At 48.6% G+C, this 27,471-nt stretch overlaps 1 protein-coding gene across 5 annotated transcripts in view; it reads right to left on the reverse strand.

Annotated features, from left to right (window-relative positions):
- CBFA2T3 (CBFA2/RUNX1 partner transcriptional co-repressor 3) overlaps nt 1-5,617 on the reverse strand; it is a 64,562-nt gene extending 58,945 nt beyond the window's left edge. For 3 of the 5 annotated variants that reach the window (XM_082233269.1, XM_082233268.1, XM_082233267.1), the window contains exon 1: nt 5,462-5,617. The gene's annotated coding sequence lies outside the window, so the exon portion shown is untranslated. The remainder of the gene's footprint in view (nt 1-5,461) is intronic. The other 2 variants (XM_082233265.1, XM_082233264.1) reach the window with 1 other exon arrangement.
- Nucleotides 5,618-27,471: the final 21,854 nt, after the last annotated feature.

A 27,471-nucleotide genomic window follows, 5' to 3' on the forward strand; every position in this document is an offset into this window, starting at 1 on the left:
CTTCGCTAGGCCCCCCAGCAGTTCAGTATTTGCTTTGATATTGCAACAGCCACACCCAGTATCAATCCTTATCATCGCAAGTGGAAAGAAGGAGGATGGAGGCCTGTTTCCTTTGGGTGGACTTTGAAACATGGGGTAGGGGAGAGGGATGAATGGGGGGGGAAAGAACCTGGCAGACCATGTGACCAGATGCCTAGTTCTGATTGGTTTCAGAGATGCAGGTCCTTTAGTGCATCCTTGGAATGCGATGTTAAGCACTTTCTGCAACCTATAGATTCCTGTTCTTCCTATTGCCGCCATTGAGGCTTAGTTCATCCCCTCAACAAGACTTTTGAAGATTTTGTGTTAAGCGTAGTGTCTCAGAGATTATGGCTAACAGCTTCAAAGCTAACAAATTTATCACAGCAGAAACTTTTGTGGGCTAGAGTCCATTTCACCCAGTTCTGAATTGGTACGCATCCCCATACCATTTGCAACGGAAAGGCAGGCCTATGACACTGGGGTCAGCCAAAGTGTTATGGGCCTGCTTGGCATGAACCAGTACAAGACACCTTTCTGCACAGCCCACAGCACTTGCTGCTTATCCTCCAGCACTCAACAGAGGGGAACAGGATGTTTATTTTTATGGTGAGGGATGAAAGGATATGAGAGCAGAGCACAGGAATGGAGAACCTTAGACTTGGGGGCCAAATGTGGCTGCCTTTCCATCTTGCCCTCAGAACTCTCTCAGTCTAGGCCACAGCCTCCCCAACCCTGCTTCACACCTTCCTTGAGTGTTTTTGCCTGGCTGGAATGCATCCTTGAACACAGAACATGCTTCTTGATTTCCTGCAGAGGGGTGAGTGAGTATAGAAACAAGCTGATGTAACATTGTCATTCATTGCTCCACCCACTTTACCTCCGGCCCCTCCCACCACTTACGAGTGACCCATGGAAGGTTACCAAGAAAGGTATGTGGCCCTCAAGCTGAAAAGATTTCCTCTCCTCGGAATAGCCCAACCACCACCTGTTCCTACCCTGTTCCTGCTGCAGTGCACAGCCATCCTGGGATGCCCCCTTCAGCAAGTCCAATGCATGTGCCTTTTCCAGAGTTCTAGTAGGTTGTCTCTCAAGATGCATTTTCATCATCATGCAGAACAGTACACACTTTTGAGTGAAGATTTCCCCTGTTTGCACACTCTGTGGTCATGCATCTCAGTTCTAGGCGGTTCAAAACTATGCTTGACCTGCTTGCCAGCTGTCAGGCACCACAGAATCCTTTAACACGTGTAACTCCATGCACACAAAATGACCATTGATGTGGCTTTTCCCAGGGAATGAAGAGAAAAGCCACACACTCCAAATACTCCTAAAACACATACCCTCCAACTTTTCTCTGATGAAAATAGGGACGTCCCATTCCATAATTATCATTTTACTATTTATACCCCACACATCTGACTGGGATGCCCCAACCACTCTGGGCAGCTTCCAACTTATATAAATACATAATAAAACATTAAACATTTAGAAAACTTCCCTACAAAGGATTGCCTTCAGATGGCTTAGGGGGTTGGATAACTCCGTATCTTCCAACATTTCTCCAGCGAAAATAGGGACATCCTACCATACTCTGCAACATTTCTCCAATGAAAATAGGGACATCCTAAGGAAAAGTGGGACATTCTGGGATCAAATCAGAAACTGTGATGGCTTCTCTAAATCAGGGATGTCCCTGGAAAATAGGGACACTTGGAGGGTCTGAAAACAACAAATCCTTGTATTGTACAGTAATTCCATCCAAACCTGTAAAATTTAAGGAATTTCTGTACCCAGCCCAACCTAGCCCAGCAATGGAAAGCACAGCCCTTGACTTACCTTCCAAAGTCTCCTCTTCTCCATCTGGCTCACTGCCATTGCTAGAAGGTCTTTATGCTCAGGAAACAGGGAGGACCTCTCCTTCCTGTTTCTTTGAGTGCTAAGACCTTCTAGCAATGGCATTGCCATTGCACCAGAGGGAGAAGAGGCACCTTTGTCAGTAAGGCATAAGGGTGAGAGGAAAAGGTGCCTGATTTTGGGAGAGGGCTGGTAGGCCACTGGAACTGGCTTCATGAGCTTGATGCAGCCCACATGCTGACTGCCCTTGATTTAAGCTTCCCACATTTTCTTCCCAGTCTTAGCTGCTGCCATCCAGCTTAGCCAAGAATGCTGCCTCTTGACTCATTTGCGGAGTGTGGTTGCTGAGTAAAAAAAAAGTCTATCTTCTCAGCTAATTAACATATGAGCCATTTTTGAGCAATGAATTGAAAAGCAATCCATGTTGTCCCTGTGTTCTCATGGAAGCTGCACTGCATCACAGTGAATAATGTCCTTTACCCACTTGGAGGGTAATCAGCTCTCATCCCCAATGCTCTCCTAGGACCACCGCAGCTTGCAATATATAGCCATCATATATTTGGAATGCCAAGATTCAGCCCACATTGGCAAAACTGACACGGTGATGCTCGGCTCCCCAGGAAAGTTAGTAGTGCGACTCAAAAAAAAAGTGTTGTTTGCTTGTTTTTCCCACATTTCCCATTGAAATAAATGGGATAAATTCACCATGGTTGACTTAACCTTCTCCAGATTGAGGTCTGTGAATATCTCAAATAGGGTTAGGAGGGTGCAGTCTGCTCATTATAACTGACACTTCAAAATCCCAGCAAGAGAGCTTTGCCTCCTTATCCATCTGGGACTGGTCCAAATCCCTCTGATTCGTTCCTACAGGAGTTGCATGGGAGAGTGTCCCAGAGATGGCGTGTCCCCCTGGGTTTTCCACGACCCTTGAATAGAAAGGCAGCGTTTTGCTTAGAGTGCTTGTGGGTTTGTGGGGTGGTAGATGAAATCTACTCCCTTTGTTCTTTAGAAGGGCAAAAATATCTGGAACTGGAGATTTGGAAAAAACAAAACAAAAAGAAAAACACCAACCCCAGCCTCACAAACAGATGTGTAGCTAATTTACCGAGACTGCAAAGGATTTAATCTAGAGTGGTTCATGACACAGATGCAGAGTCCAGATTTGTAGCTTGCAACCTAAGTTGTTTTGCTGGGCTCACAACTCCTTTGTCCCAGAATTTATTTTCAGCTACAAGACTGAGCCCAGGGATGGGGGTAGCCACAACAAAGAAGACAATACCTCTGAGCATGTGCAAAGTGAAAAACCCCTTTCCCAGTGCAGCAATCACAGCCAGCTCACTCATATGGGATTATGGGGTTGTGAAATATAATTTCTAAATACAGTAGTATTGAGCTTGACGGTGGTGAATGAAGGGAGGGACTCCCTTCCAGCCCACTTCCTTAAGCACATTGATTTATTAATTCTGCGAAGTCATAATCATGGAGGTTCATTTGCTCACATTCTGCAGTCCTGCCCCACAGACAACCCCCTTCCTATTCACACACACTTTGCGCCTAATTTCTAATATGGAAAGAATTGGGATTTTAAGACTCTGGAAGTCACATTTTCTGGGCTGGAAGTTCTGCACCCTGCACTGGGCCTGGGAGTTACTTAGGCCTTGCCCATTATGAGGATGCAAACCTCTCTGCATATGCTCAGGGACATTTCTTTGATTTATGTTCATGGGCTCAAGGTCTGAAGCTGCGAGTAAGTCTGGCAATGCGGAAAAAATAAATCAGGTGTAAATTGGGGTCTGTTAGATATCTTCCCAGGCCTGGCAGTGTGTGTATGTGTTTTTTTTAAAAACCAAACAAGACAAAACCCTAGCGCATGGATGATTACTCAGCCAGGATACTTATTTGAAGTATGCAACGACCATTTCCTAAAAATTACACTGTCTGGACTCAGCTTAGATAAGAAGCTCCTCAGGCAACTTGTAACCAGGCGGGTGGGAAAAGTGAGGCAAGAGTTGTTCGTCTTCCTTGCACAAGGTTCACACAAAACAATGTCCGAGTGGCTTTGGTGGCCCATGCTAATTAGTGGCTCATTTGGGTTTCCTGCCATTCTGTCCTCTGCCCGATGGTTCTCAGCAAGACTCCCTAAAAACCACATCGGAGGTTCTATGAAAACTGCACCCCACAATTTCAAAGCTGCTCACCCCTGGCTCCTCCACCTCCAGCTTTCCTTTCCCTACAGAAGGTTTGAGTTGCCAAATCACACAAGTTAATGTCATCCAACTAGTGCAAGAGGAAAGAGGCACCAGGCAGGTCTGGGTAAGGCTCCATCCACTCACCCTTCCAACCATGCCAATTTATGTCCCTAAGAAACTCTATCTGCCTTCCCCCACAAAACACACACGCACATTCTGCACTTGGACATTTCGTCTAAGGAATTAACTATCCCGCTAAATTGAAGAGGATGGTGATGTCTGCGGAGCACTTAACACAAGGGATCAAACAAAGGCGTCCTTAGACGGGGCAGAAGTGAGCTTCCCGCAATGGGACCGGAACCCCCCTTCTTCGGAACACTTAAACCTCTCTCCGTCTGGGTGGAAAGAAAGGGGTCTTTGGGGTTCCTCTTGGAAGGCGACGGAGCTGCGGAGCGGTCAAGTGTCGGGAGCTTCCACCGACCCTCGACAGGGACCATATCAGCTTCTCGCCTTGGCTGCGCTGAAGCGGCTGTCACTTGGGCAGCCGCTGGGTCTATAGCAGAGCGAGCGAGGACCACAAAAGTAAGACACGGTCTTTTCTTCAGAAAACAGCCCCAGCAGCAGCAACAGCAATTTTGGGGGTACATCGAGAGACAAGGAACAGGAACCATCACCAGGTCAGGAGGCACCAGGCGCGCGCGGCTTCCCAAGCCCAGTCAGGCTGTTCTGCCGCCCCGTGTCCACGCAGCCCCTTCCCCACAGTGCATTCAGGAGACCCCATAGCCAACCCTCGGGGAAATCGGTGTGGAGTATTTGGCGAACGGCAGGGCGGTTCAGGGGCGCACATCTGGCCACATCTCTCTCTCTCTCTCTCTCTCTCTCTCTCTCTCTCTCTCTCTCTCATATCTCTCCCCCCGCTCCACCCTTCGCCTTTGTTTGGAAGTGGTAGGATAACGGGTGGTGGATCCAGCCCGGTTTTGTTTTTGTTTTTTGCTGGTTTGCGCCCCTCTTGCCCGGTTGAGATCCGGACAGAGGAGGAGCGCAGGGGACCTCTTCATCTTTTGGGACAGTTCAAAGAAACCACCACGACAAGCATGCCCGGGGAGTGCGAGGCGGGGGGGGGGGACACAGCTGGGACACTCAGAGGCCAAGGGATGCCCGTCTCCCTCTCCTCCAACCGCAAAAACTTCACCAAAAGGTCAAAATAACAAAGGCAAGAGAAAGAGAACACGCGAGTGCGTGCTGGGGGGGGGGGTCCCCTCTCGACTACATTTCTTCGGATCAGGCAACTTAACCGACCTCCCACCCGCAAATCGCTCTGTTCCCTCCACATCCCATCGCATCGCTACAGCCGGAAGGCTAGTAAGCTCTGTAATAGAGAACGGAGCGGAACTTACAGTCCTGAGGTCGGTGGCGAGGTGAGGTGAGGTAATAGTCCCAGGAGAAGTCGAGGAAGGTGGCCAGGCGTCGGACAGTTCCCGGAGAACCCAAAAAAGGGGGATGGGGAGAAAGAAAGACGGAAAAAAGAGAGGGAGGGGAACCAGTTAATCCAAACGGGGTTCCCGGGCCCCCAAGAGGCTCATTGACTGGGCGAGGGGGCGCCCTGAGCAGGTGCGATCCGAGTCCTGGCGATGCCCGATGCGTCCCAGCGGCGCGCCCTGCCTAGCGGTCCCTTCCGCCCGCCTGCCTTGGGAGAGGAGCTGTCCGTCTCTTTTCCGGAGCCCCTCCAAGCGTGGCTCCCGACCCAGAAGCGGCGTCGGAGGAAAGCGGGCGTCGGCGCTTGGCTAGCGCGCCTACTCTCCGGCTCTTTGGTAAATGGCGCTCCCCACGCCGGGCGCCGGGCTCTCCGCTCACCGGCTGCTGCTGTCGCTGCGGCCGCCGCCCTCCGCTTGCCCGGGCAGAAGCCTGGCCGCCGCTGGACGTGGCCTCATTCTCGCTGCCCCTTCAGGCCTGGCGCTGAGTCGGGGCCATGGGATGAAGCCAGCCGCGCCGGGTCCCAGGTGGGGCAGTGCGCAGCGAGGGATCAGCTGGGTCCCTTCCTCGACGGCGGGCGAGTGGCCAGGCGCTGCTCCCTCGCCGTCTTCGTCGCCTTTTCCCTCCTCCTCTTCCCTGAGCTGCCTTCCAGCTACTGCAGCCGCCTCCGCCTCCTCCGCTCGCCCCTTCGGTGTGCCATCTGGCGAGGGACACCCCGCCCCCCCCCAATGCCCTCTCCGCCGCTCGGCTCTCGCTCGCCGCCGTCCAACAACGCAGCTCGGCGCCTCTCTCTCCTTCCCGAGGGCTCCGCCACCTTCCGGGCAGGCAATCCTCGGAGCGCCGTCCGCCCCCTCGCAGGAGGACGAGCCGCGAGGGTGGCTCAGCTGGGCACGACGGCGGCGGGCGCTTGCCTAGCGGAGCGCGTCGCGGGGAGCCGCTCGCTCTCCGCCTAAGGCTCCCGGTCTCCCTCAAAGCCTGGCCAGCGGCTCCGGGCTTCTCTTGCGCGGCGGCGGCGGCGCTCGGGCTCCCCGGGACATGGCAGGCGGCTCTGCCTTGGCGGGTCGGGCGGCTTCTCGGCTCCAGCAAGCCGGGCAGGCGGCGGGCGGGCTCCTGGGAGAGGCGGCGGCGGCGGCCCCCCAGCCCGCCTTCCTGCCTCCGCTCGCTGCTGCTGCTGCTCCCGCTCTGATGGAGCCCAGCCCTGCCGGACGCGCCGCGTTGGATGCAGCGCCTGGCAGCGGCGGCGCCTTTCCTGCTGCTGCTGCTGCGGCGACGGGCTTCGCGCGGCTCCCGGCAGGGGGCGCTGCACCCCTACTGCTGCTGCAGCAAGTCCAGCCCGGCAGCAGCCTGGCTAGGAGGCGCGATCCGACGCCGGCTTCTCCCACCGACTCCGGCTCCTTCCCAGCCTCCCTCTTCTCTGCGCGCCGGATGGAATCGCGCCTCCGCCACTTTGCCTTCCCGGGCTTCGCTGAGAAGGAGGCTGGGCGGCTGCTGCTGCCCTTTACTTGCCTTCCCGCGCAACTCCAGCGCCTGTTTACTCGGGAGTAAGTGCCACCGGCATCTCAAGAGGCTTCCTCCTTCCGAAGCTGGGATCCAGGAACTGTGTTCCCTCGTGCAAATCGCTAGGTCAACTTTATGCCCGTTTCCCTCCCAGAATTATAAAAAAACCCCTCCTAAGTAGAGCTGCCCAGGTCCATTAGGGTTCTGAGAGAACATAAGACCCACCGAAGGGTCACTGGAGGGGAGCAACCTTCTCCATCCTGGCGCCCTCCAGATGTTTAGGACCAGAAGTCCCATAGGCAGGAAAACTGTCAAAACAGGCCATAGGCCAAAATAACTGTCTGCTGCTGAGGCTGATGGGAGTGCAGAAGCTGACTGGACCAGCAGTGGAAGCAACACATCATCCACTGTGAAGGCTGAACCCATTACTTTATGGGGTGTGTGACATTCACAGCACTGATCTCCAAAGGTGGGGAATGACTCAGGGGCCCATATCTGTGTCTTCCACCTGAGGCTGTTGCTTCACTCTGTGTGGGTCATCTCTGTGTGGGACTGAGGAAAGAAGCAGAAGATTGTATTGACCAGGAAGCTTTTACCAGCTTGCATCTTCCTTCCTTCCTGCCTGCCTCCCTCCCTTCACCTTATAAACTCAGGTTGAATATTGCAGTTAACCCTGTTTACTCCTTGAGAAGCTTTTGTGCCTACCAGAACTCCCGGTGTTTGGTTTGGGCACATTTCATTGGTTGTCATAAAAGGCTACATAGCCACATGTCAAAATAGCCAGAGAATGGAGTATTAATTGTATTAAAGGATGGTTCCTTGTGGGTACACTCACCCAATTTTTGCCTCTGTGAAACAGGTCATACAGGTTTTTTTTTAATCTTGTTTCAAACGCCTATTTGAGCAGAGGTAACAGTGAAAGGAAAGAAACGTGTGTTTTTGCTCCAGCGGGAAGGGCTGGCCTTGACACACCACTTTTAACTCTCTTTAAAAGTTATTTTATTTTTATTTTGTAAAATTTATATGCCGATTGTAAAATGCACTAAAAGTGGTTTACAAAAAGAAAGTACTGAAAATCTCCAAGTCTGATTTACTGAATAGACAGAAGCCCCGTCCTATTGAGCCTCTGTAACCCAAAACATGGCAACATCTAGGTGAGTACCCTGTTCTCACAGTGGCCAACCAGAAGCCCATGGGAAGGCCCCCACAAGCAAGATTTGAGTGGAGCAGTGCTCTCCCCACTGGAGATTCCCAGGAACTGGGACAGTCTCCAACAGTGGAATGGAAACATAACCATTGTGGCTAAATGCCTCATCTTAGCTGGATTAAGTAGTCTAGGGCTGTAGTTTGAGAAAAGCATTATCTATGGGCTCAGAGGCATGCTGCCTGCAGCACTGCAAAGAAAACCAAATACCCATGTGTGGCATAAAAAAACCTGATATCTGGGACCTCTCTTTTGTGGCCAGACAAATGCTGCTGCTGATTTTTATTCCTTGGGCTGGAGAGATCAAAAAGCATTGTCACACCATGCCCACTTTCTAAAGCAGTGAGGTCCAGATTGTATCTGTTGGGAGACAAAGTACTGGAAACTTGGGGTGCTTTTTATTTGTAATATTTTGATTTTTTAAAAGCTTTTTTAAAAAACAAAACAAAAATAGAGTTTAAGTGGAGGCAAGGAGGAGAGGAGCAGCTCCAGTCAGGCAACACACTGAGGGAGACTGAGATGGCAACAGGTTAGGAGGCAGTGGCAAAAGAGCATCCTCCCTTGGTGACCACATGATGTGGAAGAGAGACAAGAGAGAGGCAGCTGCAGCACGTGCTCAGTCAACTCCTTATGTTCTGGCCAGACCCTGCTTATTAGAATAAGTGGGTGGCCATAGAAAGACTCTCTGGTGTTCCAGACAGGGTGTCTCTCCTAGCCCTACCTGAAGATGCCAGGGATTGAACCTGGAACCTTCTGCTTGCAAAGGAGACACCCTACCACTGAGATGCAGCCTTTCACTATACTGGTGCTAGAAAAATGCTAAAAAACACACACAGTGACACCAACTTATTGTTCTTTGGGATCTGGCGATTTGTTCCTAGGAAATATAGCAAACAGGACATCAAAAAATATTAAAACAACAAGAAGCACGATTAATATTTTTATTTAAAACATTCCAGCCAGTATGATTAAATTCCAAATTTGATCTTTCAATTTTCATTTAATTACAGCAATGGGTATTGAAATGTGTATCTGAATGTGAAATGTATGAGATGTAAATATTAATAGTATCATGTCCATTCTCTACTCCACCTCCTCACCTCTCTACTGATGTAAAACACCTGTTGAAAAACCTATAATGAGAGAATGTGTGTATATATATATATATATATATATATATATATATATATATGCTTTCGTAGATTTTCACGGGTACAGGAATGCAGGTTTTGGTGTCTTCGGGTGTCTTCCCGTGTAAGAGTCGGGGTGTCTGTGCGACGTTTCGACGAGGTCTCACTCGTCATCTTCAGGCTGGTGCTTTCGGCTTCTTGTTACTGGAACAGAGCAGAGTCTGGTGTTTGAGTTCCTATAAATACTGTTGAGGGGTGTGGTGTATAGCCTCCAACGTTCTGGGCAGAGAGGAAGTTCCTAGATTAGGAACATCACCACAAGAGAATAATCATGGAAGCCATCGAGATAGAGAAACACCCTCACAACATGAACAAGCGTGACGACACGTCCCGCCTGCCAGACATCTGGAAATTAGCCCTCCCCACAAAAACCGACACCAGAACCAGAGGCACACAGAACGCCGTCACCAATCAACCACACCAGACCCAAACCCAGACCCTCTCCACAGACATATTACAGACTCCATCCAGTAGCCAAACTATAGTGGCACCTCCGGATGCTGCACCCCCCTGCAATCCCTACACAGATCTGGCTGGCATAAGGCACAAAACCACAGCTCGCCCCTATACACGAAGCCAAGCCAGAGCACAACTAAATGCAGCACAGCCATCTTCTCAGAAAAACTCTTCACAAGCTCAAGAGGTCAAGACACGAAAGCTTTAGCAACTAATCTACACTTAATGACCCACCCAGTGGTATTCAGAATATCACTCATGAAATCACCCAAGATATCCCTCAAGTAATTAAGGAACAAAAGAAGAAAAGGCACACTAATCTAGGAACTTCCTCTCTGCCCAGAACGTTGGAGGCTATACACCACACCCCTCAACAGTATTTATAGGAACTCAAACACCAGACTCTGCTCTGTTCCAGTAACAAGAAGCCGAAAGCACCAGCCTGAAGATGACGAGTGAGACCTCGTCGAAACGTCGCACAGACACCCCGACTCTTACACGGGAAGACACCCGAAGACACCAAAACCTGCATTCCTGTACCCGTGAAAATCTACGAAAGCAAATATATATATATATATATATATATATATATATATCTGTAATCAAACAGGGCTACCTTGCTAAGCTATTCAGTCTTGTATGCTTAAGCCAAGAAATTGTCTCTTCAAAGATATGTAAGTACATAATTATGAACTTTTGCATCAAAATGGATTATTTGCATGTAGTTGGGGGATTTATATTTACTTTGTATTTAACTGAACACCTAGAAGTGTATTATGTTGATTCTGATAAGATTCCGTTTGGATTATTATCAGTTAGCACTAGTAGACGCATCAATGGCACGAGAAAACTGAAGAAGGCCAGAAAACTGTGCTCAGGGAGTGTGCTATCCACCAACCGCAACAAATCAGCCCCACCAGGGGTGAAACTGCAGCCTCTCAACTGCATGGACTGCTAGGGTGAAATGGGGCTAGAACGCTGGCACCCTGTCTTCTTTATTACTTCATATGCTGCTTCATCAGCACCTCACAGCTACCAGGAACAACGTTGAACTTACCCTTTTCTTGAATCTTCTTGAACTTATTTTAAAAAACAAGAAAAAACAAAAAATCTGAGTCTGTAAGAACCTAAGCTGGACCATAAAGAAGGCTGATCGCCAAAGAATTGATGCTTTTGAATTATGGTGTTGGAGGAGACTCTTGAGAGTCCCATGGACTGCAAGAAGATCAAACCTATCCATTCTTAAGGAAATCAGCCCTGAGTGCTCACTGGAAGGACAGATCCTGAAGCTGAGGCTCCAGTACTTTGGCCACCTCATGAGAAGAGGCGACTCCCTGGAAAAGACCCTGATGCTGGGAAAGATGGAGGGCACAAGCAGAAGGGGACGACAGAGGACGAGATGGTTGGACAGTGTTCTTGAAGCTACAAACATGAGTCTGACCAAACTGCGGGAGGCAGTGGAAGATAGGAGTGCTTGGTGTGCTCTGGTCCATGGGGTCATGAAGAGTCAGACACGACTAAACGACTAAATGACAACAACAACAAAAGTAAAATCTGATATTGCAAGTTCACTTTATTTTAGGTAGTTTGTAAGTTTTCATGGCACTTTGTAAGTAATTGTCTCTTTCTCACATATTTGATAAATGGTGTAAAATTATTTTTGAACAACTGTGTGAATATTTGTCTCCAACGTGCTGTACGAGTTGCGCTTCACTGTACTGAGTCAGACTTTGGGTCCATCTAGCTCAGTATTGTCTACACTGACTGGCAGCAGTTCTCCAGGGTTTCAGACAGGGAATATTTCCCAGCATAACCAGGAGATGCTGGTGACTGAACCTGACCTTCTGCATGCAAAGGAGGTGTTCTGCTGCTAAGCTGTGGCTCCTCCCATCCACTCTGAGCCATCAACACATAATGGCAGCTATGGCAATGTATTAATAATATCTGAGTCCACATGTGCCAGTCACCAGAGATTAAGGCTTCAAGAACTGAGGCTCAGGCCTTGTTGAAAGCAAACCAGATCAGGCACAAGGCTAGAGAATCAGGGCCCTTATTTTGATCCTGCAGGGTTTTGTGTTTTTTTACCCAGTGAGCTCACACGGTGCTACTCTTTAGGGACCTCTCTTTTCATCCCATTACGGAGGCAGGCTGCAAGGTCAGGTGAAGGAAGGTTGCTGGCTCCCCATCTGTGAAGAGACAGATGACATTTCCTGCACATTGCCCACTGAAAAGGCAGAAACAAAGCTTTTGTCTGGGAGCCTCAGCACAGCTCGCGTCGCCTGGTCCACGGAGAGCTGATAGGGAATGCCAGGCAGCGGCTTGAATTGCCGCTACGCACAGATGATGGCTTCGGCCTGATATGACATTTATCTCCCTCAGCAAGGAGATGGATAACTTATTCACGGCTCCCCCACTCAGGAGTTATCAGGTGTCTCCTCGTGAAGAAAGATATCTTCTCCGATCCAGGCCTTGCTGTCAGGATCAAACTGCTGGTGCCACTGCTGGGCCGCTGCCACTCCTGGCAGGAATTCGGGTGTCGACAGGAGATGTTGACCACATGCATCACTCAAAAGGCCTGTCAATCAAATTGGTTCTCCTGCTGGTGTCAAAACAGTGAGCACCTTTATGTGCCAAGCCAGAACACTGACAGGCTTAATTATTGCCCCCCTGCCCTACACTTTTCCAGTTGTGAACAAGCCCTTAAGAGTAAACAACATTGCCAGTTAATCAAAGAGGAACCAGCCTAGCCTGCCCCCAAGTCTTTGACAAGCATTTCATTTTCAGAAGCCACATGGAGATAAATGTCACCTCTAATGCCTGCAAGTCAAGCTGCTGTGTGAGGTACATAGGAAGCTACCTTCCACTGAGTCAGCCCATTGGTCCAGCTGGCTGGTATTATCTGCAGTGCCTGCATTTGTCAAACTTGGGTCCCCAGCTGTTGTTGGACTACAACACCCATCATCCCTGACCACTGCTCCTGCTAGCTAGGGATGATGGGAGTTGTAGTCCAACCCTATCTGGAGCTACTGGAGATTGAACTCAGGACCTTCTGCATGCTTTGCCACTTAGCCATGGCTCTTCCACTTGAGTCACAGTCGTACCTCTTCCTTGCCTAAGTAGAGACTGGAAAGTTGTGGACGGGTGTAGGAACCTCTGGCTTTTGCATGGCTGGAGTGTAGCCTATTGGACAAAGGTAAGAGTCTCATCCATCACCTCACCCACTTTTGCCTCTAGCCTCGCCCACCACTAACATGTGGCCCTCAGAAGTCTCCCCACAAAGGAATGTGGCCCTTGGGGTTAAAAAAGATGCCCAAAACCTGTGCTAGACTACAGGAGGCTAGCTAGCAACATAGGCAAATATTCTGACCTTTTATAAGGCAGCTTTCCATAAGAGTTAAGTCAGGAAAGTCAAAAATGAAAAATAGGAAGTTCACACCAACTTTTGATCATTTATTATGCTATTGTTATGCTGGTCTGCATAAGATGAAACCCAGCAGAGTGGTGGTGGTGGGGAAAGTGTAACTTCACAGAGAACTGACCCGAATGGGCTGATCACATAACATCCCTGCTTCCCCAACCTACACTGCTCTGATATGCACACATGAAAGACCGGTATATCTGTTAACATTGTTTTCTTTGCATTTCTCACTTTCCCCATCTTAAGTTCAGTTCCCCAGATTTCCACATCAGCGTATGATTCCCCCCCAAGTCCTCATGAAAATCCATGATCATTTTGCTGCAAACTTCTAACATACACATTTTTGTCCGCAATTTTGCCTAATATTTACAATTTTGCAGAGCATTTTCTCCTAATACAAAGCATAAGAACATAAAAAGAGCCCTGCAACTGGATCAGGCCAATGGCCCATCTGGGTCAGCATCCTGTTCTCACAGTGGCACAACCAGGTGCCTCAATGGGAAGCCTGCAAGCAGGACACGACCACAAGAGCCCTCTTTCATCCTGTGGTTTCCAGCAACTGGTATTCAGAAGCATGACTGCCTCTGATCACATTTTAGGACATTATTTACACTAATAGATGCACTTTTCAGCACACTTTAGCATACGTTGATTAGGAAGGCTTGCATTTCAGTGCAGTGGCGTAGCGTGGGTTGTCAGCACCCGGGGCAAGGCAAGTAATTTGCGCCCCCTAACCCGTGGATTTGCGCCCCCTAACCCGTGGATATGCGCCCCCTAACCCTAACCCCCAGATGTTGCGCCCGGTGCGGCCGGCCCCCCCCTGCACCCCCCACGCTACGCCACTGTTTCAGTGCAAACTGAATGGCATTTCTCTCCCTCTCCTCCTGCCTTGGTGGTGGTGTGGAGGGGAGAAGGGAGGATTCCCTACACATCCACTATCACTGAGCCAAGGAGCAACTGGCGAGGCAAATGATCAATATCCTCCGGATACAGAGGTCTCCTGCCATGCTGATGGCAGCTATCGACTGAGACACAGACTCACGAAAGGGCTTTGTCAAGTGCAGGAGAGAAGCCCCTTCTGACACGACGTTAGCAGAAGATGAAACTGCGGAAGGGTGGCCTTCGCCTCGCCCAGGCTTCCAAACCTCACCCGCTCCAGCCCCTGGCACTGTGCAGAATAGATAGAAGTTCCTTCTTGGCTGGCAGATAAAACCACAACAAAAACTGGCCTCTTGGCTGAAGACAACTTGACATGTTTTCCCTCCCCGCCCCCTCCCACTGCCCTCTGAATGTCAGTTTGGGCTGCCAAGGTCCCCCCCACTCCCCAATTTATGCACAACATGGGCTGTAATTTCAGCCTGTTGAAATCATAATTTACCTCCAGGAGAAATAACGGTCTGCTTTTGCTGGTTTTGTTCCGGGAGCTGTGTAGGAATGTTAAATGCACGGCATGCCACTTTGGTTCAATTGCAACTTAACCACAGCTTTTATCCAGGGGTGGATAAAGGCATGGGGGGGGATTGCACCAAGGGGTTGCATTGTGCCAGGAGAGAACTGGCTGGATCTATCATTAGGTAAAGTGAGGTGACGGCCTCAGGAAGCAGATGCTGGAGATGGGGCAGCAGTCGCACCCCCTTAGTTGTTCTTTCAAAGACTCCCTGCACCTGCACACCACCACAGTTGTGGGTCCTGCAAAGGGATGGGTGGGAGGAGAAATTTGATTCAGTTTGCATTTAAAGGTGAATGTACATAAAGCATACTTTCCAAAACAACACAGTCATAGCTTGGGTTGAAGTTGCTTCAGGTGGAGCATTTTTGGGTTGCACTCCGCAGTGACCCAGAAGTAACGGAAAGTGTTACTTTCAGGTTTTGCTGCTCACGCATGAGCAGATGCTCAAAATGACGTCACGCGCATGCGCAGAAGCGGCAAATCACAACCCACACACGCGCAGATGCGGATTGCATTCGCTTCAGGATGTGAACAGGGCTCTGGAACAGATCCCGTTTGCATCCAGAGGTACCACTGTATGTGAATCAAAACATGACCAGTGTATGAAATTTGCACTTCTCTGAATTTTGGAGTCTGGGTTTGTGGCCAAGTTGTGTGTACATGCATAAAAATGCATGCATAAAAATGCAGACATTTGTGTCATGAAAATATCATACAAAAATGGGTTATATGAGGGGAAACATGTCTATTAGGCAAGATCGCATACAAAAAAATGTGTATATTAGGAGAAATTTGCATTAAAATGCTGGTGGATTTTCAGGAGGATTTAAGAAAAAGAAAACTTACAAACTGATGTGGAAATGTGAAGAACTGAATGCGTGAAAAAAATGGGATACTTAGCAAAACTGAAATAGACAGATTCCACCACCGCCACCACATCCCTAATCCTACATGGCTTATCCTGAGCAACCTAAACTAGTTTGCTGCCTCTGATATAGTGGAGGGCAGCATCCCACCATTAGTACTGAAGTAAGATTCTACTGTCAGTCCAGTGCACAAAATGGCTAGGAAGAGCCATTTGTCTTCTACCTCAGGTAGTGAAAGGTCTTATGCTGTCCTTAGCAGAGGTGCACTCTGACAACCAGTCCAGAGGATGCCCCTAGTTGCCAGCTTCCTCTTCCTTAGTCTCAGTGTTGCCCTTGTAGTACTCAGCAGGGAGGAGGGTGGGGCAAAACCTGAATGAGTTAGCTCCACCTCTCTCACAGGCTCTGACTCCGCCTCTTGTTGGGCTGAGCTTCCTGTCACCTCACCCTCCAAGCCCAATGGGCACCAGCCACCACTGCAACTGTGCACCCAGGGAGATTCACTGAAGTTTGAGCTTGAGCATCTTGTGGCAGGACTGTTGAAGCCTTGTGATTTGGGGGGTGATGCCCATAAATGGGTTTTAACATTGGGGAGGTTTAGCTAGCTAGTCATTCCCATATCTCTTCTGTTTTGTGTATTGGTACTCGGAAGCTTGTGGGATTGGCAAAGCTTTGAAAACCGACATAAATATACTCTTCCATTGAATCCTGCCAACCTGAAACTTTCTCTGCATTCACCATGCACTTGGTTCCCTTTGGGGATCAAGGAGAGGAGAGAGAAATGATAAACCACTAGGGAGAAATGTTCTCTGCATGGCCCTAATGCATTGTTTGAAGGCCTTCCAATATGCCAAGGCAGAGAAATATTAACAACTGAAAAACTGGGAACATGAGGTCTCCGGTTGAATTACTGGTTTGTGCCACCCATGCGTGCTGGCAGAAAACAACCTACTTTCTTCCCTACATGAACATTGCCTTTTTATTCCACTCATCAGCCACAAAAGTATCCCAAAGTGGACTTCTGCAAACATAGAGTATGAGAAGTCGCTGCCCTTAGTACACAATCTAAAAAGCATGACCCAAAAGGAAAAGGGACTGGTACAGAGGAGGGAAAACCCAAATCCAGGCACTATTTCTTAGTTGCATTGCATGCATGTAGAAATGTGTTGTGTTGCATCAGAGCAGAATAAGAAAAGAGACATGCATCTTCATGTTACAGGAAACAGTGGTACATAACATGTATACCTGCAGCATCTGTATTGTTTTAGAAAAGTTGGGCAGCATGTGCAGTCCCAATGCACCTTCCCGCTCTAGGGCTGCACTAGTAAAAAATGGTGTGGCAAATTGGCAGTATAAGCTGGCCGTGCACAGTGCTGATTGGCCCATACCTGTGACGTTGCCCTTTGCATCCCTGGAGCTGAATCACCTGAGGAATAAGATGACAAATACATGAATAAACAGAATCACATACAGTGTCCCCCCCTTTTTTTTTTACAAAAAGAAGTTTAAAGGCAACCAGCCTGGCTGGAGCATGTGGGTTGTAAGGCAGCATTTAACTTGCTGGGATGCAGTGGCAGCTGGTGATCATTGGGACTGATAAGTTGGAAGGCAGGGAGACCTTTATAGCAGATGAAGTCCGAACCAGCGACAGGCAGAACTGCCCCCTGACTGGCTTTCAGTAAGAATGGGCTGGATGTGATCAGTGGGACAGCACCCTGTCTGCCTAATGGACCAGCCCCCATTGTTGGCGTGCACACCTGTCATTCTAGTTGTGAAGCCAGGAGGAAGGATGCTCTTACATCCTATTGTATCAGCCCTGCTTTTAGCCTAACATGCAAGTGGCCCTGAGACTGATGGTCTGCCTGTCTAGCCTGAGACTGTCTTCCCCGCTTGGCTAATGGCTCCCTGGTGACTCTGTCAGCCCTGATGTTGACAGTCCTTTTAATGGAAGATACTGGGGGGTGGGATTGAACCTGGGTGTTCCTGTCTCTCGCCTGCATGAGCCTACAGGTAGGGATGGGCAAATCTGTTGGTTTTCATTTCTCTCTGTTCCTCATTTTTCCAAACGTAAAGGCAGCTCTCCACAATTCTGCAGCAATTCGTGATATTGTTGTTGCTGCTGCAGTTGTTAAAAAAACCCTTAAGACATTTCACCCGCATTTTAGTCTGAATTTCTCTGATCAACACCTTTTTGTATGCCGGTTTGACCAAAATGTGCATTTTTGCATGCTGTTTCCCCCAACAGAATGCATATTTGTATGTCACTTTCAGTAACATATGCATTTATAGACACACTTGACCCTAATATAGTCATTTTTGCACACATTGCTTTGTTGAAGAGCTGCATTGCGAAATTCAATAAGCTGTGAACTTTGAAGAAGGGCTGCATTTTGCTTTGCCTTTTGTTTTCAAATGTGCAGATTTTATGTGTTCACTTTTAAGTGCCGTCTGAATTGAATTGCTCTTCCGATCCCTACTTACAGGTCCTGGGGTCCTCACTGCTGCCTTCTTCCCTGCTCTCGATACTGCCTGTTTTTCCCCTTCCAATCCTACAACCATCAAAGGGTCTCAATTCTGGGACAGCAAGTGGGCAGCCAGAGTGTGTGGGGGGTGAGAAGGGTGGGGGGGAAGTGTTCTAATGAGTTTCTGTCAGTCACCCAGACACATGATTGATGGCTCCCTGTGCAAGGATTGAGCTCTGGAGATTAAGGGTACATGTTCTGTCAACTTCTCCTCCCTCTCTCTTGCCTTCCCTCTTCTCTCTCCTGCACTTTGATATTTTTAAAGGGAAGCCTCGCTTCCTCCATCCCTCAGAGCCACCCACATTAAAATTAACTCCTCTTATGCAAATCATCAACTGCATAAAAAGTTTTTTAAAAAACCCCAATGCCTCCTCTTTGTTATTTAAACAAAAGCTTCTATCCTTACTAGTTGGGGGAGTGTGGGGAGTTTTTAAAACCGTGTTTCTTGCCAACAGGAGCCAGGCTAAAACTACAGACTTTTCCTTCTGGGATTTGTGCCCACAAAGGGGTTTGCAACCACCAGAGAGGTGGGCACGACTCAGGGTTCATTTCCCTGCAACCTAATGGGGCAACGGATGGTGCCCTTGTTTTCTTTTCTTTTTCTGACGATGTGCATATTGCAGGGGACATATGGTGCCTCTCAGCGGGGCTTTGGAAGAAAGCGGCTGGCTGGGTGCGGATCTCTTTTAATACTAAGCAGATCCCTAGACTCACTCATCTGTCAATCTCTGAGCTGTGTCAGGAGGATCTTCCAAAATGGAAGAGGGAAGGAGGATGCCTCTCCAATGTTGTTCTGGGCCACAACAAAGAAACAAACAAACAACCACTCCTCAGTGGGTAAATGATCCAGGCAAGGAGATGCAGTTTCCTCTGAGAAGGGTGGGGGCGGGCGGGTTGTACAGCCTGTGGGTGTTTAAACTGGGGGTGGGGCTCCAGAAGTCCTTTTATTGTGCATTTGTGGCATCTGGACACATGATCCTGCTATCAATATTATTCACACCTGCAAAAGTTCCAGGGACAACATTTCCAATCAAGTGCATGTCTTGTAACATCCTGCTGAAATCCTGCAACTTTTCATACCACAAATATACTGTTGCTTTTTTGGGGGGGTCCCACTTTCATTGTATTATAGCCCTTTTGGACAGTAATAACATGATAACATTGGGGAAGCACCACAGAACAACTAAAAAAGCAGAACAAAGTTGCCACTGAGGAGCTATTCTTGTGCCAAAAACATGATGTAGAAAACACCCTCAATAAAACACTGGTCTGGAAAGGGGCTGGATTTGGGGTTCCAGAAAAAATAATTGCATCAGGTGAGAGCCCTGCTCCTCTTGCCTTGCCTTGTCTCTCTGAAACTCCGAGAGAGAGAGAGCATCACTCTCTCTATTCCCAGCAGAGAAGTCGTAAGAACAGAATAAGAGGAACAGGCCAAGGGGGCATCTTGTCCAGCATCCTTTTCCCACAGTGGCCAGCCACTTGCCTTTTCTGGGAAGCCCACAAGCAGGATCTGATCACAAGAGCACTCTACCCTCCTGTGGTTTCCAGCAACTAGTATTCAGGAGCACGACTGACTCCAGTCACGGCAACAGAGCATAGCCATCATGGCTAGCAGCCATCCATAGTGTTCTCCTCCATGGATTTGCTGAAGGCTCTCTTAAAACCATCCAAGTTGGTGGCCATCAATATCTCCTGTGGAGCGAGTTTCTTTTATCTGTTTCGAATCTCCCTTTAATCCCCAACATGATTAATGCCCATTAATGCCCAACATGAAAGAAACAGTTATTTTTTAAATGGCACTATTCTCTATGTCTTTTACTCAGAGATGCTCCAGGCCTTGAGTTCTGATTGCACTACTTCTTCCCCGCCAGAAAACCTCTCTCCGAAGGTATGATGGACTATCATCTGCTCTCTCCCTCCTCCAATAGAAGCAAGAGAAGGTGACATTCTGTGTTCTGCATTAAACAGTAGCTGGGTGGCCTTTGGTGGCCTGTCTCTTTCTGAATACTGAAGGGGGGGAGAGAGAGTCAGGGCTGGCCTCCAACTTGCTGCCACTCATAAGTGGCAGCCTGAGAATTGTTCTCTGTGCCTCATCATATCCAATTTCTTCCATGATTTTGGAGTCTCCCTCTCAAAGTGTGCAGGCCTGCTTTGCTTCAGTGCTAACAACTATTGGGACAAATGCCTTTAAGAGAGAAAGTGGATCTCCAAAATCCAGCAGGTAAAAACCTCATCACGGCATGCAGGTCAATGCAGATCATCTGCTCCTTGCTGCAGATCAAAGTTGCTGTTTAAAGGCATAAGAACAGAGGCAGGCTGGAAGTTGGCAACTCTCTCTGTCGTGCCCCCAGAAATAATACTGCCCCAGAGGCCATTGAAGTGGGGAGACAGGGGAGAAACCCGGGCTTCCCTTTTTCTTCCTCAAATGCTGAGGCATGTTGGCCAGAGACAAAGCCAACAAGAGAATTTAGAAAGGAAGACAGTGTGGCCAGATGTCCAGGGCTGACCTGAAGTCTCCAGGTTTACCTGGCTCCCTTCAGGTGGTAGGCAGAGAGCTTGAATTTTCAGGTGAGTGAGAGTGCCTTTTATTGATTTATTTTTATTAAGAAGACTATATGTGCAGCTTGCAGGCATCATTAGCCAGGCAGGATCCAGCTGAACATTATTGCATACTGTATATTCTCAGCTGGGGGTGGGGGTATCTGCTCCCCTCATCTCCCTCCTCCCCTCTCCCAATTAACCTCCATTTCCAGGGCTCAGTGGTGGGAGGGCATGTGGAGGAAGAATCAACAAGGGCCGTCCCCATGATATCACCAGGGGCTGCCTCTAGGTCTCAGGTCTGGGCTCTAAAATCTCAGGGTCTGGGATGATCCTGACCTACTAAAGCAAAGGAAGACTGTGTTTCAGGTCAAAAGCACCAACCTCTGCTTTGCGCAACATTTGCCTGGCGTGTGCAATAATCCTCTGCAGAGGAGACAGACAGGAGCTGTGGCTCTGGTGAGGCAGTGGGGTGCGATGGCATGGGCTCCACCCAGGGCTGACCCAGCCTGAGGCTCTTCCTCTTCCTGTCCTTGGGCTCAGAACCTGCCACCTCTGTGTCTTTGTTCCTCCTTTTTGTTTTCCTCCTTTTCTTTTCTTGCCTGCTAATTTTTCTTACTCCCTTGACAGCTCCCGCTCCAAGTTATTTGCTGAGATCATAGAGTTCTGAGTACACAGTGAAGAGCTGATTGGTATTCAAGCCACATCTTCCTGCTCATAAGTGTAAGGGTGGGTTTTTTTGGTAGGTTTTTTTTAAAGAGCCGGTGGCATTAATTTATCACACTTTCTTCTGCACAACACTCTGGGAATCCTCCCCCTGTTCGCTGAGTGCGGCTGGCTTCAGCAGAAGAGTCAGCCAGAAAGAGCCAGATCAGTGCCACAACAAGGAAAGAGAATTGTTAAAACCTGTTCCCCATTTCTAAGCCTGGATGGAGGCAGTGAAATGCAGACAACAACATGGTGGTGGAAGTCACAGAGCCATTGCAGGGCTCTTCTGGGCAGCTCTTGGGGTGTGAGAGCACAACAACATAAGAAGACCCTGCTGGATCAGGCCAATGGCCTATCTAGTCCAACATCCTATTCTCACAGTGGCCAACCACATGCTCATGGGAAGCCCACAGGCTTCTTGTCCCTTGCAGTCTGCAGCCCCAAACATCTAGAAATTGCTTCCTGGCAAACTTGTGAAACATTCCAAGGGATTCTGGAGATGGCCTCTTTAATCTCTTGAGGTACAGCTGCTTGGTGTCTTGATCAACTCTGCAAACAGATAGTTTTGCCTAGGGCAGAAATTAATGAATTTCTTACACAACATTACACTTTTGCACTATCAGAACCCTCAAGGAAACAGAAGTAAAATCCTAGGAGAGGCCATAGCTCAGAGGGTAGGGCACCTGCTTTGCACACTGAAGGTCCCAGGTTCAAACCCCAGCATCTCCTGTTGAACAGGATCAGGTGGAAGGGGGACTTTGGACAGCTACTGCTGGTGGGAATAGACAACACTGCTGAGATGGATGGATAAATGATCTGACCTGGTGTTAGGTCGCCATTACCAATTGGGGTAATCCAGTACTAACTCTGCTGTCAATACTGTGAGACACCAGAGCTATCACTGCATCTGTCTGTAATGCCAGTGTCAAGACCCAAGCCAGACCCTTTCCGACCCTGATTGTGGGCTGCCTCGCCTTTCTCAGGACCTCTACATGTCTTTGTAATATTAACATTCTTCTTCTTCTTCTTCTTCTTCTTCTTCTTCTTCTTCTTCTTCTTCTTCTTTGATTTATTTATTGGCCTTTATCAAAAGATCGTAAGGCAGAGTACAACTTTAAGAACACATTTTATGGAGCATCAATAATAAAAACACAATAAAAAGCAGAATACAGTAACAGACAGCATAACAATAATAAAATAACCATAATGATACATTAGCATTTCTACCAGACCATCCACACATCATTCCATTTGACTACTTCTTCTGTGATTTTCTTCCCCAATGTTAGCATGTTATTGCCATCCACGCTTCTGCTCTACAGAGCCACCAGAATAAACTGGAACATTTGTGGTGTGATAAACTACAGGATTTCCACAGGAAGCTACAAGGCATGCACAGATTGGAAACAAAGCACTATGTCCACCCCGAAACTTTTCCAGGGACAAGGAGTATTGAAAACAGGGTCATGTATAACTGCCCCAGTACCATAACGGGTGCAATTCATCATGAATGCACAATAAAAAGGATGTCTGGAGAGGCCCCCTGTGGCAAGGGAATAGAGCTTGTGGCTAGAGCTGTGTTATTATCAGCAGAGCCTTGAAGACCCATCTTGGACCAGGGTCAAGGGAAGCCCTGCAGAAGATGCCTAATGGGCTGCGCATGGCTATGCATGCGCTGTGTAAGCAACTTGCAGAACTGACCCATTGCACAGGCAGCCAGCCCACTGCTCCTGTCCTCCTGCTGCCGCATAACACTTTCCCTGCTGCCCAAGGTGGGCAATTGGTATTCATGAGGTGGTGCCTTTCCCCGCACTCCCACCCCCTTCCTCCCCATTGATGCCTGGGTGTGTTTGTCTTAATCTCAGTGTCTAAATCCAGCTCGCAGCTAATCCCAAGAGCCAGGCTGCAGAAGGGCATGTTGTTGCCTTTTTAATTTCATTTGAAACAGAAGCGCTCTCCTTTCTTGGCTTTTTTTTTTTTAATTCAGGGTGGAATGCACGGAGGAGATAAGGGACTTGGAGGGAACCAGTGGGCTGAGGAAGGCAGCTCCCCTGTGCTCTGGAGTTATCGCCACTTGCAGCTGCTTCCGCCTGGGTGACATCTGTGAGGCAGGAAGTTCCACTTGCCAGTTCTTGAGAAAAGTAAGTGTGTGTGTGTGTGTGTGTGTGTGTGTGTGTGGAGACAGGGCGGGGGAAGGAGCTGTCTTGTTTTGTGATTGCCAGTCACTTCCTCTTATTCGCTTCCCCCTCCCAAATTTGTTTGTTTGTTACCTAGAAAGGGCCTTTGCTCAGTGGCGGTAGAGCATCTGCTCAGCAGGAAGAAGAAGAAGAAGAAGAAAAGGAGGAGGAGGAGGAGTTTGGATTTGATATCCCGCCTTTCACTCCCTTTAAGGAGTCTCAAAGCGGCTAACATTCTCCTTTCCCTTCCTCCCCCACAACAAACACTCTGTGAGGTGAGTGGGGCTGAGAGACTTCAAGGAAGTGTGACTGGCCCAAGGTCACCCAGCAGCTGCATGTGGAGGAGCGGAAACACAAACCCGGTTCCCCAGATTACGAGACTACCGCTCTTAACCACTACACCACACTGGCTCCTGTGTTCCAGAAGGTGTTCCAGGTTCAATGGCATCTCCAGATAGAGCTGCAGGAGACTCCTTGCCTGAAACTCTGCAGGTCACTGTACTCAGCTTGATGAACCAATGGTCTGGTGCAGGATAAGGCAGCTTCCTATGCTCCTAAGATCAAGTGATGGCAAGCTCAGAGAAGAGCATCTGAGGCAGATGCAGGTGATGTGGACCACAAAAATGCCAGCCTTTGTTTCAAAAAGAAGGGTGCTGCTAGTCAGCATGGACCCAGAGAAAACCAAGTAAATATATATCCCCTAATTTGTTTCTCCTAACCATCAGAAACCTATCCTACTTCTAAGGTTTTGGAAGGGAACTCACAGGCCTGCTGGTGCACTACTACACCATCCCGGATAAGCAGGCTATCTGCTTTCAGCTTATCCGCCTTTCAGACAAAGGAGAATCCATACTGGAGTGCTGCTGCCAGTCAGTGTAGACAACATTGATCTTAGATGGACAAATGGTCTGAGTAAGAAGAACGGCTTTTCTAGGAATCTAGAAGCTGCCTTAGATGGATTCAGGCCATTGGCCCATATAGCTCAGTACTGTCTACACTGACTGGCAGCGGCTCTGCAGGGTTTCAGGCAGGAGTCTCTCCCAGCCCTGTGTAGAGTTGATGGGGATCAAACCTAGAACCTACAGCATACAGGTGTGATGTAGGCTAGAGAGAAGGGGCAAAAGAGAAAGAGACATGACCAAGTGTGAGTTTCATGGTTGGGAGAGATTTGAAACTTGGCTTCCCACAGCCAAACCTATTGCTGCATCCTAACAGCACTCTCCCCTCCCTTCCCCCTTCTGCCCAGCTGTGGCTTATCATAATCTATCATCCCCCCATCCCAAAATGGCCCATCTCTGCTCTGATTGGAGAATGTGTCAGCCAATCCCGAACTCCCACAGCCTCCTGCCAGCTCTTAACTTTGGTACTTGGGGACCTTCCTTGCCATCCCTCCCTGAGAGTGGCAGGACCTGTGATGGACATTGGGATCGGGGCAGGGCTCACCAGCCTTTCTATTCTTGCTTAGCCCTGTGGCAGGAGGCTTGCCGGGGTTTTCTGAGCCCTGTGGGGTGGAACGGGCTGCAGGAGGCCTTTTAATGATGGGGTTTTAATTAGCTTGTGTTGCGCTTCCAACACCTCCTGTTCCTGCGAAACAAATCAAGATGAATTAATAGCCGTCAATCTAGCCCAGCCAGACAAGGCTCTGGGTGACGTATTGCGGCAGGGAAGACAGCTTTATCAACCCTGGTCTGGGCAGGGAACTCTGTGGCTGGTGGAATTGAAGGAAAGGTATTCCTGCAAGGAGAGCCCAAAGGAAAATGGAGGCTGAAATGTGGGTGAGGTACCCTCCTGCCCCACTCCCACAAACCCTACAACAAGCATTACATGGAATGTCTCAGAAGATGGTACCCCATGACAACAGAAGAGGTCAAAACGTATTTCACAGAGTTGTCATTGGATTAAATAACTCTTAGTTGTTTAGATAAATTCTTCTGATACTGTAGCAGAAGCAGCAAGCTGAGTTACTTGCATTGCATGAAGTTTAGAACTGTACACAGCCCGATGTGGATTATAAATGAGGATAAGGATATAAGGAGGTTTTGAGAACAAATATAGATAAGATAGAATGGCCTGGTCATCCTTACATTGAATTTTATAATGATCTGGTAGTTTGAAATGATGTTAGTGAATGTCCAGTCATTAAATTAAATGTATGATAAAGGTAAAGGTAAAGGTAAAGGGATCCCTGACCATTAGGTCCAGTCGTGGCCGACTTTGGGGTTGCGGTGCTCATCTCGCTTTATTGGCTGAGGGAGCTGGAATACAGCTTCCGGGTCATGTGGCCAGCATGACTAAGCCGCTTCTGGCGAACCAGAGCAGCGCACGGAAACGCCGTTTACCTTCCCGCCGGAGCGGTACCTATTTATCTACTTGCACTTTGATGTGCTTTCGAACTGATTAGGTTGGCAGGAGCTGGGACAGAGCAACAGGAGCTCACCCCGTCACAGGGATTCAAACCGCCAACCTTCTGATCAGCAAGCCCTAGGCTCTGTGGTTTAGGTTGTTGTTAAATAACTGTTGTAAGTTGGGGATGTTTTTGGCACATCTAACAATAATAATAATTATAATCATGACAATGCAAACATTATTTGGGCAGTTTTCCTATTCCTGCTCATTTCACTGGCTATTGTGCAGAGGAATTTCTACAAAAAGGAAAATAAATATGAGTTGATTAATGGTATTAATTACCTACTGTGAAGGGATGATGAGCTGCTTGTGCGTAAAATCGTAGTCCCTCAGAGTTTGTTCAAGTCCACAAACCTCTGTCTGTGACGGAGCCCCTCAGACATGGCTCCTCTAGTCACTGGTAGATTCCGACAGTGGTTGCTTTCGGAATCGCTTCCAACATAAAAGCTCCTTAACGGAAACACGTCTTCTGGACTCGCGGCGTGACAGTTTCCAGCGAGGAGTGGGTCTCCCTATGGGAGGTCCAGAAACCTCCCCACTGTTCTCGCTGGACGTTTCCCTGAGCCCTCCCTCTTGCTCGCTTTCCCTCAGAGACCCACCTCTCCCCCTGCTGGTTCCTGCTTCAGCTGCTGGGTCTCTCCCAACCTCCGTGAGCCCTTCCACCACCTGTCCCTCCGATGGCAGTTCCCTGACACCTACACAATAAATAAGTTACCTGTTACCTGTACTTGTGCTTCTGGAGACTGGCATGCATGGTGTTGGTTTTTTAATGGTTTGACTCTTCCACTGGGTTTGGAGAGCTTCTCTCAGTCTGCAGGCACATTTCTTTACAGTCCATGTACCAGAGGCGGCATGCTAGTGTTGAGCAGGGCCAGAGGCAAAGGTAGGTGGGGGAAAGGATGTGATCCTTACCTCTGTTTGGTAGGCTGCATTCGAGTAACAAACAAACAGGAAAAGTCAAAGGTTTCTGTATGTACACCCCACATCTCTCCATCTTCTATCCAGGCAAGCCAGAGGCATTAACAGAGTTCAAGAATGCTTATTAGTCAGTCAAAAGAATCCAGGGAGGGTATCATTGAAGGGCTTGGCCTGGGGAAAGTCTCAAGGGCTTGCCAAGGAAACTGGGGGTCGGGGGTCGGGCTGCATTTTGGTCTCTGGGTCCTCTCTCTCTCTCTCTCTCTCTCTCTCTCTCTCTCTCTCTCTCTCACACACACACACACACACAGTGGTTTGCACAATGATTAATAATAATAACAATAATTTTATTATTTATACCCCACCCATCTGGCTGGGTTTCCCCAGCCACTCTGGGCAGCTCCCAACAGACTATTAAAAACAAGATAAAACATCAAACATTACAAACCTCCCTAAACAGGGTTGCCTTCAGATGTCTTCTAAAAGTCAGATAGCTGTTTATTTCCTTGACATCTGATGGGAGGGTGTTCCACAGGGTGGGCGCCACTACCAAGAAGGCCCTCTGCCTGGTTCCCTGTAACTTCACTTCT

This window comes from Podarcis vaucheri (assembly GCF_965113315.1).
Source record: "Podarcis vaucheri genome assembly, chromosome: 7".
NCBI classification, from domain to species: domain Eukaryota; kingdom Metazoa; phylum Chordata; class Lepidosauria; order Squamata; family Lacertidae; genus Podarcis; species Podarcis vaucheri.